This window comes from Ochotona princeps, chromosome 17 (genome assembly GCF_030435755.1).
Source record: "Ochotona princeps isolate mOchPri1 chromosome 17, mOchPri1.hap1, whole genome shotgun sequence".
Classification (NCBI taxonomy): Eukaryota; Metazoa; Chordata; class Mammalia; order Lagomorpha; family Ochotonidae; genus Ochotona; species Ochotona princeps.
Genome location: NC_080848.1, coordinates 6097278 through 6113157, shown reverse-complemented (window position 1 = coordinate 6113157; position 15880 = coordinate 6097278). Strand labels below are relative to the sequence as shown.

The window sequence follows — 15880 nt, the reverse complement described above, 5'->3', positions numbered from 1 at the left end:
TAACACATCTGTAAACCTAACACTAGAAAAATAAGCCTAATACCATAATCGTAACAAGAAAAAAACGGGGAAGTATTCTAGAGCAAAATGCATATATTGTGTTGCATGCATCTGCAGACTGCGGTTCAAAAAGTTTCAGATTTGGAATTTAGGATTTTTAGATTGACAGCAAGGTATCCTGCACTGGCATAGCCGCCTTTTAAAATGGACTTAACGGACCTTGCACAGGTAATCTCGTATCTGCTCCAATCATTTGAGACAGGATGATAATATCTTGGATTGATATAGAGTTGATTTTTTTTTTTCAGAATTAGACGTTTATTTATGCATTGAGAGAAATCTTCCTTCTGCTGGTAAACGTCCACTTGCCAAAGCCAGGAGCCTTGAACTTCATCCAGATCTGTGTTGGTGGTAAGGGCTCCATGGCTAGCTGCTTCCCAGACTTCTTAGCAGAATGCTGAACCAGAAAACAGAGGTGGGATTCAATCATAGCTACTCCAACACAAGATGCAGGCATCCTGAGCACAGCTAATGCCCACCACTTTCATGCCTTTTTTTTTTTAATTTCAGAGAAGGAAAATAAGTATTATTCAATCCATTTACAAATTTTCATTAAAGATACACAACCACTGTAGAGTGACTTACACACGAGATACCTAGCTTGCGAACACAACACTCAGAAAAGAATGGTCTGAACCTTCGAAGGAGTGGAGGGGGCAATTTACTTTAGTTTCTACAATGCATGGATGGTAGAGCCAAGACTACAATTTGGTTTTTATGATTCTTAGCCCTGTGTTTTTCCAATTCTTTCCCCTGTGAAGGTGAACTCCTTAGCTCAGCACCTGTCTGAAATAAAGAATTTCCACTTACTACTTAGGTGAGCAAAGAGAGCACCTTAGAGAATGGTGATACAAAGTTCGTTCCCAAGCCTTAAAAACTTCTCAGTTGGCACTGAAGGATTCACAAGGAGCTGGCAAGAGCAGACTGACAAACGGCTCCTTATGAAGAGAGCCTTCATATCTACACTTACGTAAAGCTCTTGGTAGGAAAAAAAAAAAAAGCAGAAATGAGGCTTTGAGAGGTTTTTAACGTATTATTGTTGAACCAGGCCCAGAACCTCACTACAGAATGTGTAGGCCTGGAATTTGGCAAGACCCAAAATTCATGGTGTGGGAATATTGTGGTCAGATTGTATGTGTATGTGTGTGTGTCTGTGTGTGTGTGTGTCTGTGTTTGTGTTCAGTTTCTTAATCCATGTACCAGCGAGGAGACTCTAGGGTAACCACCACTGCCTACCATAGCCCATGGTTATATCCTCAGAGAGTCATAATCTCAAATAATACATAGACATCTGTCTCCTCTGGCAGGACAGACTGCTTGCTCTAAACAGGCGGCCTTTAATGAGTGGAGGGTTATTCTAACAGAGGGAAGCTTGGGCAGAATGATTGAGCTATACACCTCATGCCTGGCTCCTTTAACTGTTGGTGTATTGTCAGAAATGTCACGGCAGTTACTGTCAATAGGTCTGAAGTCACCAGAGGGCAACCTTTTAGGCCCCCATTATCATTTGCAGACAAGAGTCCTTGTAGGTCTTAGTAAGGATGCCATGGCCCAAGTAGGTTGGGGGGATTTGGGAGACAGATGAGAAAGAAGATAACTCGGGTAATAAGCTTACCTCTAGAGTTGTTCCCTAACGGAATCTTTGAGTTCAGGAATTGAAATTTCTGTTTATGATTTTAAACTCAAAATACTCTGATCGTTTTTCAGCAAATGTAAGAGACACAAACTAGAGAACGAGCCTTTAGACTTGTTTCCTTGTACATGTGAGGCGAGTGGCAGGGAAAGGCACACATCCTAAATAACCAAGCTGCTGAAGAATTCCACACTTTGAGGCCCAGATGTAAAGCAAGAAAGCTTCTGCTTCAACTAAAAAGAGCAAAAGACTTAGACTATGTTCAAACTATAATACAACAGCCATCCATGCCTTCAATTCACCAATACTTAGGCTCTGAAAAGAATGAGACAACATGCTCTTCCAAATAAAAGTTAGACTGAAATATAAAGCATTCCAGTAGCATCAGTCCATGAGGAAGGATCTGTGAGAACTAAACAAACATGTGTTCAAATCTGGGTTCATGGTGGGTGAGGACTGGAGCTGAATTCTGCTATCCACAGAAAATGTGTGGAATGATTTGTGGACATGCAAGCATTTAGCCAAGTTCCTGTTGGGTTTCCCCAGTGATGGTCTTGGAGTTTACTTCTCAGCATTTGTTGGTAATGGGAATCAGACTCAGCCAACTCAGTCCCTTCAAACTAATTGCAAATTTTAAAAAGTAGTGTGGTCATCATCCATATGCCTTTCAGAACTTCAAGCAGGCGCTTTAACTCACTTGTCTCATCCCCCAATATCTGTGTTCACTTTTATAGGCCAAGATTCCCTCAGATGGAGTTTCCATGACTTAAGAATGAACACGATTTGCTCCTTTTCTGAAGAAATCCCAGGAGAACAAGAGGGATATTGATCCATGCAATTTAGGCATGCTACATCGCCTGAATGGAAAAAGCTATTTTCCGTTTAGCATGAAATAGTTTGTCCAAAGACCCAAGTATACACAGCAGATCTCCCTCTCTTTCAGAAATTAAGTGAAGCGTCTGAAAGAGCAAGATCACAGTTTCCTAATTACTGGAAGTTTCATGAAAGTCATGAGACTCTTGAGTAGGAAACATCTTTAGGTGTTCTCTTACGTATACATGGATTACCTTAAATCAACTATAACATTACATGAGCTGAGTATATCCATGTTAGGAGAGATTGCAATTGGATCAATTATGAAGTATAAAAGATTTAAGGTAGAAGTCATCTCTGGTCCTAGGTCAAAAAGTTATGGTCACGTTTCAGAATATTCGTGATGGTCTGAGTATGTTCATTATGCTTCATGGTTGGGATACAATGGAAGATATCTACAGATCTTGATAGTGATTAGTTTGAAGATTGACCAGTATGGGTGTGCATGTCATATCTGAGTTCTCCAGTACTCGTCTGTAAAAGGAAAGCATGTGTAGTACATACAGGAGTCTGGTCTGGGAACACCTCACACAAAGTTTCTTTGGGGATCCCCCCAATCAAGCTTCTGGACTCAGAACCCTAACCAAGAAAAGAGAAAGGACAGAACAAGTCAATCAACCACCTCAGCTATATGTTGGCAGTGAAAAACTGAGCAAACGGAGACTCTAAGATGGACTATGTCAATCAGTGGATTCTTCAACATCATCGTGCTTGGAGTGTTGAGAGTGGCAGCAATTCAGAACTGTTGAACTATCAAAATCACTTGAGCAAGACCCTCGGAGCATGCCCCACATCCGAGACCTGGAGTGGGTGGGAGACTGGGTGGGGCTTCTCCCTTAAAATCCCCTTTTACATCAGATATATTATGGAAACAATTTTTAAAAAGAAAAAAAAAAGGAAAGCATGTTTAAGTGTCATTCATCCATTCCTTAGTTAGTATCTACTTTGCACTTCCTGTACTGAGGCATTGTTTTGGATGTCAGAATGCTACAATGAATGACAAGACAAAACCTCTACTTTGATGGATCCTATATTCTAGTGGGGAGGTGGAGCTAGAAAATGTGCTAAAGTCCAGATGTAACATGCAGAGGTTAACACGGAGGGAAAAACACAAGAGAGAGGGTACACAGTGCCTGGAGTGGGAAGTAGGTGGTGGGTAGGTTTACTCACTTGGAGAATGCAATCTCTCTCCAGCAATTTGCACTGGGGCCAAAATCTGAATAATCCACTGGTGGTCAGTCAGGAGGACCTCTGAGAGGACAGCATTCCAGGTGCACAACACAGGCAACTGTCAAGACCTGGGTGCTTGACGTGCATGAAGAACTGACATTGGTCAAGAGAACCAAGAGAGCCAGAGTCCAAGGGGTCTCAGAGAGGGGCAGAACAGAGCTCAGAGGGTCTCCGCATGCTGTTCTTGTGACACTCAGATGAGAGACTTGACTCCTATGTGTCTGTAGCCCGAAACACTCTGAAACTTCAGAAGCTGATGCAGTGTCTTGAGAGCTCAGAAGGAGCAGGGATCTGTACTGAGAACTTCCTGACTCACCTATGCAGTGCAGGGATGAGGCTCCGTTATCAGTCCCTTCCTTATATCAGATGCTCAGGCTTGAAGGTGAAGCTATTTGCCAAGCTGACCCTGCTGGCAAGGGCCGTTGAATCCAAAATAAACAAGAATATGCCACAAATGGACTCATCACCCTGAGAGAAGGGCAGCCTACCCTCCAACCCTGTTCTCGTAAGCCCCCAACATAGTGACATAGGCTAGGCTGAGCTCTTGTCGAGCAAGGAAGCAAGGTGGAGGAAATCAAGAGTTAAAATCCATGCAAGGACCATCTCTCACTCTGGATAAACCAAGGCTTCTTGGTCCTCCCTCTGGAACCTGTGCTCTTCCCTGGCCCCTGGCTGAAGTTTCCACCCGAACCGTGTTGAGTGTTTAGAAGGCCTCAGTTTTCTTCTCCCGTGTGGTCAGAGGTGGAGAGGAGAGAGTCTGGGTAGCTGTGCCAGGGACCACACCTCTTTGTCAGGAACATGCAATTAAAAAAGAAAAAAGAGATGGGGTGGGGAGGGAGAAAGGCAAAGTAACAATCCCTCAACCCCATTTTTCTCAAACACACACTTCTCCCTGCACACACATGACATGCACACGGGAACACACACAGAGACACACGCACACAAGTCCAGCACATGTCCATCACCGAGGTCCCTGGGATTTGGATGAAAACATTTTCCACCTGGCACAGCTAGGCATTAAACACCCCTCAAACCCAACCTGAGACTTGGACGGTCGGTGGAGATATTTTTAAAATCATGACACAGAGGAGTGTGACACACTTGGTTTTCTCAGTGGGTGGGTAGAGGGTTATTTCATGTTGTTCTTGTCACTCAGCCCAACATTACAAGTGTGCACTTTGATTGCTATACCGAGAAGGCTCTGCAGCTCAGCCGAGCACAGTGTGTTCCCAGTGAGGGGAAGGCAAAGCGACAGGCACGGCAGAGGGGAGTGGAACCTGCTGGGGACAGAGGCTGCCCTCCTAGGCACGACCTCATGCATCAGCCTTATGCAGCAGAATATCAACTGCTTCAACTGCAGTGAATCGCTTCTCCTCAGCCAGCTTCCCCCAAAGTTGGTCCTTGGGGAAATTCAAGATATTCCAATATTTGGTGACAGCTAACACATTCTATAAATGATCAGTGTTTTTCTTTCGCTCTCTTTTTTCCCTTGACTTTTTCCTAATGGGGATCTCCTCTCAATATTACACACAGAAAAAATTATGGTGGAATTTTTACAAAGTTATCTGTGTGCCATGGGGTATGTGTAAAGTTATTAGTCAAAGGCTTGTGTTGTTTCCTTAGAAGAGTGATACACCCAAGGGCTGAGGGCCAGTAGGAGTACTTGCCTTGGGCACAGGCAATCAAAAGCTAAACTAAAGGCAGAGAATTTATAAAGCAAGTCAGGGAGGTGAACATTTGGCATGGCAGTCAAGAAGTTGCTTGGGAGGCCCACATTCCAGGTGGGAGTAACTCGGTTCAAGACCTGGCTCTGCACTTAACTCCAGCTTCATTGTAACACTCACCCTGGGAGGCAGTACATGACGGTCCGAGCAGTTGGGTCACTGCCATCTGTGTGAGAGACCCGTTTGGAGTCCTGGGGTCCTAGTTTTGATCTGGCCCAGCCCCAGAGGTAGCAGGCATTGGGAGGAAGAAACCAGTAGATGGGAGCTCTGTCTTCCTGACGTTTGAATATATATAAGTAGACAAACAAGAAATCAAAGAAATAATTAACCTGCCTTTTATTTGGACCCAAAAGTGGTGATTTGGGACAATTTCAGTGATGACTCATCCCTGTCTGAGAAGGCTGTTCCTGTCTTCAGTCTCCTTGCAATTCCTAGGGAAATTTTTTTTTGTAGGCTGGGGAGGGAAGATTGGTTTGGAGAAAATACTATGCTGAAAATCAGTACCCTCTAGATGGATTTAGTGTATTTCCCACTAAATGGACTTGACATCAACTTTGTGTCATTGATGGCAACTTTATTTTACCTATTCACACTCACTAGGATGTAAATGCTGGCATTGTTTGGGAAATAACAAATGGAATATGCCTGCAGAAGCAGCATGGTAAAGTGGCACTATTCTAAAGGATCTCAAGAACGGATCTTTAATTCTCTCCCAACCCCTGTCCCCTACATTTGGTTCATCAGCAGAGAGATTGGCCAGAGTCATCTCTGAAACCGTACCAATCCTCCCATGTCTCATTACATCCCGTGCCACAGGATGGGCCACACATCATCATTTAGAGCAGAGGTCTCCAAATACTGACCCACTGGTCAGACCCAGCCCAGCACTTATTGATAAGAGGTATTGGGTTGTTTCTCACCAAAGCAGCAGAATTCTACTCTAGCAAAGGCCATGTGGCCTGTGAAACATAAAGCACTGACTACCTTGCCACTGTTTTTAAAATTTGTTCATCTTTGCTCTAGAATGTTACACTAAACTCCTAGTCAGACTCACAATTTCTTGTTCCCTTACAATCCGTTGTCTTGCGGACAGCCTTCATGATCTATCAAACACAAATTCTATCGTGACTCTTTTCCTTAAAAAATGATCCATTGTTTTCTATGAGAAGTAGGGTAAAACTCACAACTTCAAATGGAACCCAAATTATCTGTCTTTCCCCTTCTGGCTTCTATCTATGCCATAATCTCTTGTTATAGAGCAAATTGTGCCACCTATTCCAATTCATGTATTCAAGCTTTAATGCCCAAGGTTACTATAAGAGTAAACAGGCTCTTAGGAGGCAATCAAGGTTAAATAAAGTTATAAGGGTTGGGGGCTAATATGACAGTAATCTTGGCCTTGTAAGAAGAGACAAAGATAACTCTGTCCTTCTGTGAAAGCACCAAGGAAGCTCACATGAAGAACAACAAAAAGATGGCCATGTGCAAGCAGTCCAAGTTAATGCCTCCCTCAAATTGCTCAAATTGCTTCAGGTCTTCTGGCCTCACTACTCCTTAGATACAACCTATTCCTGGCTGCCCTATGACTTTCAAACTTGCTGTTACTTCTGTAGCAATGCTTGTCCTCTAACTCCTACCATAGCTTGAGTCTGCCCACGGTTCAAGATGACTGTGGCTTTAATCTAACTTTCCCAAAGAGCCTATGATTGGCTGCCATTATCAAACAATATCCCCCGATACTTTTTTATAGTTTTATTTATTTGTTTGAAAGGCAGAGTTACCTAGCGAGCTGGAGATACAGGGAGATTTTCCATCCACTCCCCAAATAGCTGCAACCGATGGGGCTGGGCCAGGCCGCATCCAGGAACTTCCTCCAAGTTTCTCATATGAATACAGAGGTCCAAGCACTGAAGTTGTTGTCTGCTTCATTCCCAGGTGCTTTAACAGGGAGCTGAGTCAGAAGTGGAGCTTCCAGGATTGAACCTGTGCCCATATGGGATGCTGGCACTGAAGGCAAGCTTAACTCACTGTGCCACTAACACTGACCACAATACCTTCATTCTTTACTCCCTTCTGGTACATTCCAGCCTTACAGTGTGCTTTATTCTTCTTCAGAAAGTCGGTCAGTTCTTTGCATCAACATCTGCAGCATATAAACTTCATTATGGATACAGCTGCACCCTAGGAGAGAAAGGTAGAGGTCGAGGATATTTCCTACGCTTGGAACGTGCAGAGCTAGAGAATGGTCACATTTTTGACTAAGTGAGGAAGCCTGTGGAAGGAGCATGTTTTAAATGTAGATGGAGGGAGTAAATGAAGATTTCCATCTTGGACATGTTATATTTAACATATCCACTAGAATGTTAGGGTGGAGATGTCTGGGAGGCTGTTGGACAGACTTATATGTAGGAGAGAGATTGGGCTTGATGATAAAAATGTGTGATTCATCAACACACTGATGACAGTTAAACCTGTGATCTGGATGAGATCTGCCAGGGAGTGTAGACATAGAAAAAGACCATGAGCACTAGGACAGGCTGATATTTTTTAGAATAGGAAAAAAAAGACTTGGATAAAGTGAAGAAATTTTTTAATTCATCAAAGAAACAGGAAAGCCACTAAATGTAGTATCCAAAAACCCAAGTCAAGACAGAATTCCATTCCAAATATTGCTGTGAAGATTAAAAATCACCAATAGAAGATTGAGACTGGATATTTAGATCTGACTGAGGGCTGAGACAGGGGTAGCATCACAGAGGCATCAGCCTTGTGGGTCAGGGTGGAAAACAGCTCATAAGGGGAAGGGGAAGAAGGCAGGGCGGAGGTTCTGACAAGAACCTCAAGGTGTTGTGTTATATGCAAGGAAGAGGATGAAGTGGTGGCTAGGAGAAGCTGTGAGAAAAGGAGGAGGTGATTTAGATTGGAAGAGATCCCAATGTCTTTAAAGAATGATGGGAATGAGACACTAAAGAGAAGATAATACCAGAAGAAGGAAAGATTGTAGCAGGAACCAGCCTCTGTAAAGTGGTAGCTCAGATGGGGCTGGCCCACCAACTGTGGAGAGGCTGATAGGAGTAGGCACGTCTGTAGGGAATGCAGAGTGTATGGAGAATGAGGGGGGTGGTGAGTGACTCATTTGTAGGATGAGGAAGTTCTCTTCTGCCTGCTTCTGTTTGCTCAGTGAATAAAAGGTGAGATCATCAACTGAGAGTGAGGGGGTGGATATAAGGAGAGAGAGGATATGACATACTGACCTAGGGAAAGGGGATTAAGAACTGACCAAGCAAATGTAAGATTTCCAGGCATTGCCAAGGTCATTGTGAAGCTGGTAGCCAAGATTAACAATTAAACAGCCTTGCTTTATTTTTTTCAGCTAAGTCCAGATATTCTGGTGCAGGCTCAGAGCAGGTGGAAAGATGGGCTGAAGCACTGGAAGTGTCCAAAGCAGTCTGCAGGAGTATCTAGAAGCAGACAGTTTGTGTGAGGCTGTGATTGTAACACTTGGAAGTAGAGAATGGAGGCATGAAACATGGAGGAAATGGTGCCACATGGAAGTCTGTGTTTAAAGCTCTCAGTAGGATTTTAAAATCGCTGAGGTCAGCATGGATGGAGTGTGGTTGTCTGAAAGAGAGCAAAGTGGTTCGCAGAGACTAAGACTCTCCAAAATGAAATGTTGGACAAACAGCAGTCACTGAATGACTTGGCAGGCCTAAGGAAGAGACTGAAGGTATAAAGAACAAGACCATTGGAAGAAACTAGAACCAAAACTCAGAGATCCAATCAGGAAAAGACCAGAGATCACTGAAACCCTCAAGAAGGATGATAGACATTGGTGTTTTGTGAAAGTGAGCCAAGTACAAAGTCTTTTGCAGATAAGAAGAAAATCAGAGAGTGGTAAGGGCTGAGTCACCAGAGAAGGTGGTTTATGGCATGTAGTCTAAGGCTATGGGTATGCAATGATTTGGAGTTGCAGAAGGTGCAGGATAGAGAAATGGTATGGGGGATGGGATATGGGGCCCTTGAAGCACATAGCTCCTTTCTGGGCCCCTGTGTCCATGAGTGGAGAAGAGCCACTAGTACAGATGGGTGAAGAGAAGGTATGATCGTGGGAGAAGCACTGGAAGGAAACCCTTGGAGAAAGAGATGAAGTCATGGCCATTTGAACATGGGCAACTCTGAGTAGGGCACAGTGAAGGGGTTTGGAGGAATCATGGAATGATTATTTATTTGAAAGACAGAACATCTGACAGAAAGAGAAAAAGAAGAAGAAAAGGAGAGGGAGAGAGAAGAAGAGAGAAAGCTCGATCTTCTTTCATTTGCTGGTTCACTTCCCCAACGCCCTCAACATCCAAGACTGGATCAGGCCAAAGTCAGGAGCCAGGAACTCCTTGCAGGTTTCCCAAATGGATGGCAGGGATCCAATCCCTTGAACTGCCATGTTCTGCCTTCATATGTGTATTAACGAGAAGCCGGATCAGAAGCAGAGCAGCCAAGACTTGAGAGCCAGCAATCTATAATGAAATATGGGTGTCCCGTGCGGCAGCTACTCCTCTGAGCCATATCATCATCTCTTGGGGTACTTTCATTAGATTAGGGGGGGCATAAAGCTGTAAGATGATAAATGTCTGTATTTATTTCCTAAGACTGTGCTAGAACAGCTGGTCTGTCTCAGATTTGGAGGCCACAGTCCTGGAGTCCACACTCCAGGCATTGGCAGTCCTATCTTCTCTCTGAAATCTGTAGGAAATTGCTTTTCCTGTCCCCGCTAGCTCCAGTGACCTCATATAAAGCTTGACTTGCACTGGTGTCCCGCTCGCTTCCACAGGTGGTTTACCTGTGTCTGTTTCCAAAACACTCCCTTTGTTTAATGTCTGTATGGATAACCACATCTCTCCTTTGTATAAGGAGACCAGTCACACTGGGAGCCAACCATAATGACCTTAACATGATCAAATGTTAGCCTGTTTAGGATACTGTCATTAAAAAAGAAAAAACTGGAAATCAGGCAAATTATCAACAACAGAAATTATTTCATGAAAATCTGGAGGAAAAAAAATGGCTTAATACCAAAGCACCAGCAGATTCAGTGTCTGATGAGGCCTTTCCTTAGCACCTTTTAGCTGTGTTCACCCGCAGTGGAAAAGGAAAACGTGGTCTCTTGGACTTCCTCAGGTTACTTATATTTAGAAGACAGAGATACGGAGGAAGGAAAGAGAGACAGAGAGGAAGCTATCTCCCAACTGCCAAGTGGTTTTCAGTAGATGAACAGGGCCAAGCTGAAATTAGGAGTCCAAAATCTATCCAGGTCTCCCACAAGGGCAGCAGGGATGCAAGTACTGAAGCCATCACTGTTGTCACGTAGGATGCAAATTAGCAGGAAACTGGAATGAGAAGCTGAGTGAAGACCTGAACCCAGGCTCTCGGATATAACAGATGTGGGTGCTCCGTGAGACCTCCTGAGCACCATTCCAAAGGCTTGCCTTCTGCCCTCCTGGGGCTTGTTTTGGACAAACATTAAGCCCATTCGGGAATATTTGCTTCTCCAGACTTACTCACCTCCCAAAGACTCCAGAACCTAATATTACCATAATCAGAACTACACAGGAATTTCAGGGGATGCAGTTCAACCCATAACACAGTCCAAGTGACAATAGATGCTTTCACAAGCTTGGATCTTTGATGTAATTTGCAATTGTGACACCCAATGGAGTGAGGCTTGCTGTAGTCTTGCTCTCAGAGTTGGAAAGGTACAGTGGGTGACAGGCCCCTAAGAGAGTGATGATCTTGACTCCCAAAGCTCTGCAGGTCTTCTCTGCACCCAGCTAGCGGTGGGGTACTGGGAGCTCATGGATCCCACACTGTTCTTTTTTTCCACTGTGCCCACTATGCTTCAACAACATTGATGTTTCTCTGCCTCAGATAAATACCTACATGCTTCCTGCCTCTGGATCTTTGCATCTGCTTTTCCTTTATGTGGAAACTCATTTGCCAGCTTCTTGTGGCTGAGTCCCTGTCATCACCCCTGCTCAAAAAGCCTTCCCTGGCCATGATCCCTAAAGTACCTTCATCGCCTACACTGTTTCCTTCACCTGAAAACACATCGCTTTTACTTGCATTTCTCCAATCAGCATGCAAGTGCCAAGAAACAAGAATACGGAGCCTGTTTTGTTCACTCGCCACTGAACAGAGCAATGCCTGGCGCTAACGAAATAACAGCAACAACAACAACAAAACAATCGTATTAGTGATTTTCGATGGATGAGTAAATGTAGGTATAGGCAAAGTGTAAGTGAATTCTCTCAAGCTCACTCATGCTTCAAAGATCTTGACCTAGGTCTTATCTTTAAGATCCTTTCCAAGCTTATCCTGGTGCTTACATAACAGCTCGATATAATCTGGGAACCTCACAGGAATGTTAATGCCCAAGATACAGGCTAATATCTTGAAGCCAAGAAAAGAAAGGCCCCACATATTATACCTTTAAAAATCCTGTTTATCAAGAAAGCTGACCAAAATCGAGCAGAGAGCAGTTTGGCTTACACACCTCCCCTTTCACTTCCTGCTAATCCTCTGAGCCGCAGCTAGATCATGAACTTGAAAAGTAAGGCCAGAGGACAAGATGGTCTCAAGAGCGCAGCTCTCCAGGCCTAACTGGATGAATTCCACTTGGTTTTGATTTTTCTTCTTTTTCTTAGAGTAGGCATGGAGTTTCCTAAACTATAGAAGTAGTTTCATTCTCACCAAGATCACCAAGACCTTCACCAACAGACCTCACTTAGTTGTTGTTGTTGTGGTTAAGGCCCTGGGAACAATGAAGTTCATTTATTCTCTTCTTTGTACAATCATCGTTGATTTAGTGTGGGGGTCTTGGACTGAGGAGGTAGCGTTTCATTTCTCATTCTGCAACACACCTGACACTCTTACCTCCCTTCTACGTTCTGCTGAACACAATGGTATATGATGGTCTGTCACGCTGTGTATTCACTTTATTATTTAGGTAATGGATTCACATGCGCAGAAAGGTGATTCGTAATAGCAAGAGTTACAGTTACTTGGCAGAAGTCTCACGCAGCCTTCTTGACTGTGGGCCTGTGCAGTCTCTGACTGTCTCCAGCTCTATTCCATTTCACTTCATTACAGAAGTGTCTTTCCTTTCCCCCTAAATCACGGCAGCATAACCTCTCAGCTTCCCTTCCCTTTCCCCTGCTTCCAAAGCACAGATCCAGGACCTCCCTCCCAGGCAGGTTAATGTGCCTGGTAGGGTTGCAGGATCTTTATGAGGCTGACAGAGATGGAAGCCAGCAATGGTCTCGCAGCTCTGCCAGCGGGAGGATGCCCCAAAGCAGGGAAAGAGTCAGGAAGAGTCCGGGAGGCGAAGTATGCCGTTTCTGATGACTGGTCTAAGGCTTTGTACTTGAACTTTGGGTTTTATAGTTCTATAAAAGGCAGCTGACAAAAGAGAACCCGATTTGGGAGGATCCAGCTGGCTGAGCAAAACTGGGCGGGGCAGCCCAAACATTGGAAAGCCAGGGCAGATTTTCACCCATGATGTCAGAGAGGCAATGGGATTCCCACTGAGCTCAAGGATGGGGGAGCAGACAGCCCCAGCCACACTGTGCCCGGGCCAGCAGCGCTTTCAGTTCTGCCTTCCTGGCTCCTCTGCAGGAGCCCTTTCCTCTTTGGAGACTCTGCAACGTTTGGACAGGAAGCTCCCTGCTCTGCCTGCCGGAGGCTGCCGGGGGGTGGGGGGGGGAGGGCGGAGGGGGCTGCTGGGCCACTCGCTAGCCTCCCTCCTTGGCTTCCCAACTCCCCCCCACACACACCCCTGTATGGCTCCACTCCAGTTTGTTTCATTGCAGTGGTGGCTGCAAGACTGTGCCAAGGCTCACAGCTCCTGACAGGGGCAGGGCAGCCAGCCTTCACTTCCTCCTTGGACTCAGAGGCGAGGCCTGGACCCCTGGACTGCAGAGCTGCTGAGAAGGAAGGAGATTTTGTGTTTGGGGGCGGATGGAGTGGTGCCTGATTGTTTCCAGCTAAATCCATAGAATTCTATTTTCTGCTTATTCACCTCCCACCGCTCCCTCATCCTGGCTGGAGCCCTGCAGTTGTCTGTGGACTGAGCAGGACTCTCGCCAAGTCCTTGGGGCCAGGGGTGAAGCAACTGCTACTCACTCAGCCCTGACTCAGGAGGCACCTTTTGCCCAGGCAGGAGCAGCCGCTGCCCGGTTCCAGGGAGCGCCAGGGAGGAGGCATGGATGGCAATCGGGGTAGGGCACTTGGAGAAGGTGCTGAGTGCCTGTTACGTGATGCTCAGAGGCCTCAGAAGCCCAGTGGCAGCAGCCAGCACACAGGCCCCAGGACGGATTAAATCTGCATGCTCAGCTCTGCTTCCTTAACAGGCTGAGTAGATTTGCCTCACACAAGTTGCAGGCCCTGCTGCACACCAGATAGGAGCTGCTAAGTGACAGAAGGACGTTCAGTATGTGAGCTTTGACCCCCACTCTGCTTCATGGCTTAGCAGTCAGCCTAAAGCTTCTGTGAAACTAAAGAGGTCCAGAGGTATGGCCTGTGGTGTTCTCCATACCAGAGCAGCTGCGGCATTCAGGGTGGTTCTCTCGCCTCCGAGGTCTATGTTGGGTGGTACATACGGTTTTTCTCACGATGATCACCTTCTCTGTGATAGGAAGGGCTCAGACTGGAGGTGCACTTAAGAAATTTCACAAAGGGACAAATGTTTGATCTAGCTGTTCACACACCCACAACCTCTACTAGACGGACTGACTTTGAATCCAGCTCTGCTCTCAACTCCAGCTTCCTGTCCAGTGCACACCTCACAAGGTGGCAGGTGATAGTTGACTTTTACCACTACATGAGCAACATGGGTTGAGTTTCAGGCTCCTGGCTTTGTCCTGGCCCAACCCTAGCTGTAATGGATACTTGGGAGTGAACAGGCAGATAAATGGAACATCTCTTTCTAAAGGTGTGTTTTTCTCTGCGTGTGTCTCTGCATTGCCAGTGAATTAAATAAATGAATATCATTTTAATTAAAACAAATTTGAAAAGGAAGAGATCTCCCAAAGAGAAAGGCAATAGAGGGCTATCATTGGAACATAGTTTGTCCCTCTGAAACTCACGCTGACCTGTGGTTGCCATTGAGTTGGTGCTGGGAGCTGAGACTGTATTGGAATGAACATGGCTCCCACAGATTTGGGTGAGTTTTCACGGATATACACGAATTCACACTTTCCAAAATTACTTGCCACGAGAGCATTATTATAAAGGGAAACTACCCAGTGAATTCTGTCCCTTTGGCAAGCTCCCACTTGCTCTTCTGCCTCCCAACCCAAGTTCCTCACCAGAAGCCTAGCAGTTGCTTAATCCAGGCTCTTAGACGTCACAGGCTCTAGCATCATGAGCCCAAATAAGCCTCTCAGGGTGAGCTTTACAGTGCAGCCACCATAGCAACCTCTTGTGACATTGGCATCCCATAGCAGAGTGGCCCTGCTAATGCTCCTGGGAAGCAGTAACCCAAGTGATTCTGGCCCTGTCGCCTCTGTGAAAGGTCCCAGTGGAACGCCTGAGTCCTGCCTTCTGCTTGGCCAGTCCACCTGGGGAGCAGGCATTGGGCAAGAGAACCAGGTCTTTCTACTTTTTACTTGTTGAATATTATACTTAGTGGGACATTCAGCCTGTGATTACAAAGTGGGAGGAAATGATGTTTTCGTAAAGGTTTAAGTTTAAAAAAAATGGGGGGTATTGAGGGAAAGGAGTGAGGGAAATACGGTCATCTTCTTAGAAATGTGCCTGTGAAATAGGTGAAATCAATTTTTTTGTGTTAATAAAAATTTAAATTCTCTCTCTCTCTTTCCTTGTCACTTTGCCTTTATAATAAGTAAATGTTAAAATAATAATAATAATAAATTCCTCTTCTTAACAAACGACTCTGTCTCAGATATTCTATCACAAAAAACAGAAAACTAAGACATGGAGCTTTCTCCACTCAAGGAAAGTGGAAAGCAACCTCCAACTGGCAATGCTCTAGTCCTTCCTGTGGGTTTTTTTTTTTTTTTTTTTTTTGCTTTATTTTGTTGATTTTTTTTTATAAAATATTCACTGAGTGGCTGCAGGTGCCCTCCCTAACATGAGGCATTGCAATGTATTAAATATGTAAAGCAGAAACAACCAAAGGTTTGTAACAGCAGAGAAGTCCTGAGGTTGATAAAGGAGTAGTGAAGGTGACTCCTGGATGGCATGGTGGTGGGACCAGATATGGGCCCCTTCTCTACTTCTTGTGTTGATGAAGTCACACAAACTGATAAATCAACAACCTCCTTTGAAAAATGCTTTTTCACTATCTTGC

General features: G+C 45.0%; 1 long non-coding RNA gene across 2 annotated transcripts; it reads right to left on the bottom strand.

Annotated features, from left to right (window-relative positions):
- Nucleotides 1-424: 424 nt before the first annotated feature.
- LOC131482438 (uncharacterized) lies at nt 425-14960 on the bottom strand. 2 transcript variants are annotated; one of them, XR_009246987.1, is made up of 3 exons: nt 14661-14960; nt 726-846; nt 425-457 (listed from the first exon to the last, which is right to left on the bottom strand). It is a non-coding gene; the product is annotated as an uncharacterized LOC131482438 (long non-coding RNA). The 2 variants fall into 2 exon arrangements; XR_009246986.1 differs by lacking the exon at nt 14661-14960 and adding an exon at nt 2966-3046.
- Nucleotides 14961-15880: the final 920 nt, after the last annotated feature.